The 6000-nt window shown below is 44.4% G+C and overlaps 1 protein-coding gene across 1 annotated transcript in view; it reads right to left on the reverse strand.

The window, feature by feature from the left end:
- prdm16 (PR domain containing 16) overlaps window positions 1-6000 on the reverse strand; it is a 182282-nt gene that overhangs the window by 159800 nt on the left and 16482 nt on the right.

Below are 6000 nucleotides of genomic sequence, written 5' to 3' on the forward strand. Positions count from 1 at the left end.
AACCATGAAACATCTACAGGTATAGGTAGCAGATATCTTTCTGGTGCAAGTGTCATGCAGTAAACAAAAAGTGGAAAATCTCCGAATTAAAACGCACGTCAATACCCAGGGGCAGCACTCAAATGTAACAAACCCGTTGATTTTGTTGATACCAAACTCACAACACTTTATAGGTTGCCTGGACGACGGACGGAGCAGGCAGGCTCTAGCGTGGCAGCGTGGAGAGGAGTGAACAAGTCCTGGTGTCTTTTGCTAGAAGCACTAACTGCAGTTTGCTGTCCAAACACAGGCCGGGGAAATCAGTCTGAACTAGGCTCCGCAATTACTGCAGGAGTGTTTCCAATCAGCCGGCTCCCTCCTCCTCACGACCGGCCCTGCCAACAACATAACACCGCTTCAGGACTAACGGGGCTGGCCTGGCGAGGCTGGCCTGGCGAGGCTGGCCTGGCGAGGCTGGCCTGGCGAGGCTGGCCTGGCGAGGCTGGCCTGGCGAGGCTGGCCTGGCGAGGCTGGCCTGGCGAGGCTGGCCTGGCGCTCGCATCCACAGCCGTTGAACTCTTAAACCAAGTTGAAAACATAAAGACGGGAGTTTTAGCCAGTTGAACTCGCTTACTTCTACTTATTGTTTTATTTATCTGTTTGCTTGTCAGGGACCGTGTACAACATGCTATTGCAACAGATTTAGCTAGATAGATCATTTCAATCGGTAGTTTCTGGGCAGAAAACAATCATCATCAATATTTTATCATAATGATACAACATAACACATTAAATACCTAAATATTTTAAAAAGTTCAAATATACGATCGACAATATAAAGACAATATTTACATTGGAGTTTAAATGTCCCTTGGTCCTACAGTATCTAACATCTTAAGAGTCACTGTTGAGTGAGGATACTCAACAAACTAGTATGATCCAGTTTAGAGCCTAATGACCTAATCAACTTAACGGTTGCACAAGTTTCAGATCGCAAGCATTTCTCTCCACCTGAGATTACATCTGCAAATATGTGTACGCGACCAATAATCTTTGATTTAACGTGACTTTGAAACATCAAGAGCTGTTCATGATGACCATTACCGCATGAACAGAAAGTCTCCGAAGTTAGACATTGGAATGAGGAAATTGAGGAGAATGGAATATCGTATAATTGACAGCAAGGAGTATCTGAAATCAATTATCTGCTTTCACTCCAATAAACGCTTGGGTTTTGGCTCGTAAAATCGAGAGAAAAAAATAATTGCTGAATGAACGGATATGTAAGTCTAGAATGTAAACGTGAACTATGAAAGCACTGTGACAGGCTCCCAGCGACTGGCGAGAGAGAGTCCTGACAGATCTGGGAAACTTGTCATATAAAATCTGGGCAGTAAAACGAAGGCATTTATGACCAATTTTGCGTCATCCAGTGGATTTTTCTTATTTTCTTTTTTTTTCTCGGGAAAATAAACGTTTTACCCATTTTCTTTAATGATCAGGGTTTCATAGGGGCCCAGACCAGGCGGGCAATTAAGCGAAGGGAAACATGTACGCCAGCAGTAGCTTCCACTTTTCACAGATCAATTAAACTTTTATAACCGCGGCCTATCTGGTGCAGTTTTCAAGAATCAAAAGTGTTTTTGAACCAAAATCTCTCTCCTTTTTGCTGGCACCCGACCCATCTAGCGCAATTTGAACAACCGAAGAGAGGGTTGGAAAATCTATTAAATACTGTTAGACTTTAAGAGCCTCGAAGCAGAAACACACAGATCACTACCTCGAAATTGAGCAGCGAGAAGGGTGGTGGTGGTGGTGGTGGGGGTAACGTCCCTAATTTTAATGAACAAAACATTATTTGTGTAAGACAGAAACCACTGGAGCGGAGCGCCAAGTGAAAACACAATGTGATTTAAAGGAGACTTGTGGCCAGAAGTTAAGATCCTCCGAGCTCAGTTCCCTTATTCATAAAAATTCACCTAAAAAAAAAAAAAGGGGGAAAGTTAAAATTAATCACCACAGAAGAAAAAAAAATCCTCTTCCCTCCTTTTTTCCCTGTGACATTCTAGTCGATGGCTTGGCCATGTTCGACCATGAAATTCACTACAAATAAAGAGAAAAGAAAAGGAGAGGGGGAGAAAAGTAAGCAGGAACATAATGAAAGGGGCCAGGAAGAGGAGGAGGAAAGTTAAAAAGTGACGTGAGACGGCTGAGCCAAGACGTTTTTACTTGCGTGCTTGGCTTTGGTCTCTGAAGAGGAGTGAGATGTTAGCACTGTCTCCCGGAGGGCTGCTTAAAAAACCTCCGCCAGATAGTGCCTTCCTTTCTCCCTCCACCATGTTGTTCTTTCTCTCCCCGTCTCTCTTTTCACGGGGAACTATTTATCCTGATTACATCAGGGGTCAATCATTAATTCGCACCTTGGGGGTCCTGGCGTTGGCTGGGCCCACAATGGGCCGCTTGTTTGGTCCATGTTATTCCACTGGAAACTACTGTGTGTCCAGAGAACCCGGTGACATGAAGGCATCAGATTTATTTGATAAATTGTAAATGCACTCTTTTAAACACCCCTGTTATTGCTAGCCGTGCTGGAAAACAAAGAGACATTGGGTGTACACACACACACACACACACACACGGGGGGGATCCCCCCCCCCCTCCCCCGTAAGACAGGTCGTTCTCTCTACACACAAACCAGAACAAGGGGTCAGACTACATCTGAGCTTTAAGATGAGCTGACTTGTTCCTCTCTGTCCCATCATGGATGTTGTTAGTTTTTATTAACGCTCTGCTATTTCATGTTGTAATGATCATCGATCATCTATGCTATTTGATGGATCATATCTCTCAAGAAAGTCTTTACTAACTCGGCATTTCCCGAAAGGATATGAAATATCCTAAAATACTCCCCAAGGATGTCACACACTTGCCTGTTTCAGTGTACTTCAGTGTACTCATACTGAGCCAGCAAACCATGGTAATATACTCACAACACAATTAAGATAAGGTCATACAAGTAACAGCTCGTTGAGAGTTCACAGAGCAACAAGACTTATTTAGGACATTGGCGAGAAAGAAACAAACCCGTCCCCCCACTTTATAAAATATATCATTGCAAAAATATTCAAAAAAAAAAAAAATGAAACATCATCCAATAACAGCAAAACATGACAGATAAAATATTCAATTAGTGATCGCAAGACTCGACTTCAAAAATAACCGTGACATACAATATCTACCTATGAGCATTGAAAATAAATATATAGACGATGATATGTAGGCTAGAGCATAGAAATAAGAATGAATAGAATGGGCTTGGAAGCTCAAACCCGGGCAACTGAGTGCCAAGCTCACGGGTAGCCTCGCAATGGCTGCCTGGTATTGTGATGCAATCATTTCCTTTTGTATTTTGGAATATTCCATCAACTGATGCTGTATTGCCATGGTAATGTAGAACGTTCATTCAAATGATGCTAACTGATGTGGCTCATGACAATGGAATGTATATTTTGTAATGTCAGTTGACTCAACAAATCACAGGTCAGATTGAAGGTTACACTTCCTGCTTTGATGTCCTGGCATGGGTACACTTAAAATGGCTGCCGGTCCACCAATTATCCCATCATTGACTTGAATGGAGATGTCCTTTCTATTCATTTCTATTTCATTTCATTTCTATTCTCATTTCTATGGGCTACAGGTATCGTACATGCCACACTATATTAGGGAACGCCAAAGGAAAATATTAAAATGTTATCAAACAATGCAATTCTTAAAATAAAAAACTGACTAAGCAGTGATGACCGTTGCCAGGTGATCAATGTTACCATAGTAACATTCACGAGTAAAAGTGTGATCAAAAGGCTGTTAAAGCGAAAATCTGAAAATCACGGTGTACTACAACAGGCCAACTGTTCTAGGCTCTGTTTATTCAGCCCCACTAAAGAGTTAGACGTGGAGAGATAGAGATCTGCAGCAATTTTCTGCAGTCTGCATCCACTCACGTAAACACATGTTCCTTGTGGCACAGGGACTTGACTCGGTGATGCCGTCTCGTTTTAGTGGAGCAGCTTTGGCACTGGCTGACTTAACTGTGTGGTAGAATGCACTCTTCTTTGTGTGTGTGTGTGTGTGTGTGTGTGTGTGTGTGTGTGTGTGTGTGTGTGTAGCATGAAGACTAGTACGGTCAAGTCAAGCCGTACTTTTGTGACATTCAGCTTCCTTTAAATCAAATATGCAGTGTGAAAAATCTCTGCAGCATGTGCGCAATGGCATTCAAATCAAAGCAATTGTTTCGTTCCGTTTCACCCCGTTGGGAACACAATTGCATCACCTCAAATGTGTACAATGTTATTTGCAGCACGGTGCTGGTTCGATTGAATTCTGGATTGCTTCTGGATCAGCTCAGTTGGGCCTGAACTGCAATGAAGGGCCAAATGTATGGTTAACTCTACCCTCTCAAATTCAGTAAGAAAATCCTAAATACATAAATGTGCATTGGACTACAACTGTATGACTACGATAATAAAAAATGAGTGGAATTGGGTGGCTGTTGCTCAGTGATCGGGCCCTACCAGTCCAGTGCACACAGAGACTATATCATTGTCTCAGAGTAAGTCAATATTTCAATTCCGAGGTCCGTTCCTGATGAAAAGCAAGTATCAAGGGAAAACTGCACAAATATGCAATATTTCCCCCGCCCCAAATATGGGGAGAAAAAGTTCCTCTGGTGGTGGGGGTTTGGGTGGGGGTGTGGAACCATGACAGATATGAAAAATGACCAGGCGGCCCTGTTGCTTAACAAACTTATAAACATTTGATGTGTGGGGGTACCGCCTAATCTGGTGCTCGCCGCCCCACCTCCCCAATAACCCACAGAATATCGCTCCACTTAGCAGAGTTATTGGTATCGTTAGGGCCACAAACGAGAAACTCTTACCTGTTCCTCTTTAATCAGGCCCTTTGATGATTGGTTCTGTCTTAACAAAGAGCCTTAAATCGGGCCAGATTTTTATGGGAGGAAAAAAGAGAGGCAGCAATAAAAAAAAGAGGGCAGAGAAAGAGAGAGAGAGAGAGAGGAGAGAGAGAAAGAGAGAGGAGAGGGAGACAGACAGAGAGAGGGAAAGAGAGAGAGAGAGAGGAGAGGGAGAAAGAGAGGGAGAGACAGAGAAAGAGAAAGAGAGAGAGAGAGGGAGAGAGGAGAGGGAGAGAGAGACAGACAAAAGAGAGAGAAAGAGAGCGGGGGAGAGGGAGAGGAAAGAGAGGGAGAGACAGAGAAAGAGAGAGAGAGAGGGAGAGACAGACAAAGAGAGAGAGAGGGAGAGGGAGAGGAGAGACAGAGAGAAGAAGAGAGAGAGAGAGAGAGAAAGAGAGGGAGAGACAGAGAAAGAGAGAGAGAGAGAGAGAGGGAGAGACAGACAAAGAGAGAGAGAGGGAGAGACAGAGAGAGGGAGAGAGAGAGAGAGAAGAGAGAGAGAGAGAGAGAGAGAGAGAGAGGGAGAGACAGAGAAAGAAGAGAGAGAGAGAGAGAGAGGGAGAGACAGAGAGACAGAGAAAGAGAGAGAGAGAGAGGGAGAGACAGACAAAGAGAGAGAGAGAGGGAGAGAGAGAGAGAGAGAGGAGAGACAGAGAAAGAGAGAGAGAGAGAGGGAGAGACAGACAAAGAGAGAGGGAGAAAGAGCGAGCGGGCAGAGAGAGAGAGAGAGGGAGAAAGAGAGGGAGAGACAGAGAAAGAGAGAGAGAGAGGGAGAGAGAGAGGGAGAGACAGAGAAAAGAGAGAGAGAGAGGGAGAGACAGACAAAGAGAGAGGGAGAAAGAGCGAGCGGGCAGAGAGAGAGAGAGGGGAGAAAGAGCGAGCGGGCAGAGAGAGAGAGAGAGAGAAAGAGCGAGCGGGCAGAGAGAGAGAGAGAGAGGGGGAGAAAGAGAAACGGCAGAAGGAGAGAGAGAGGGTGGAGAAGGTGGGGGAGAAAGGGATGAAACTATGTGTGCGCTTTTCCATGGCGGTGGGTTTTTCATGATGAC

Source organism: Oncorhynchus tshawytscha, linkage group LG16, assembly GCF_018296145.1.
Source record: "Oncorhynchus tshawytscha isolate Ot180627B linkage group LG16, Otsh_v2.0, whole genome shotgun sequence".
NCBI classification, from domain to species: domain Eukaryota; kingdom Metazoa; phylum Chordata; class Actinopteri; order Salmoniformes; family Salmonidae; genus Oncorhynchus; species Oncorhynchus tshawytscha.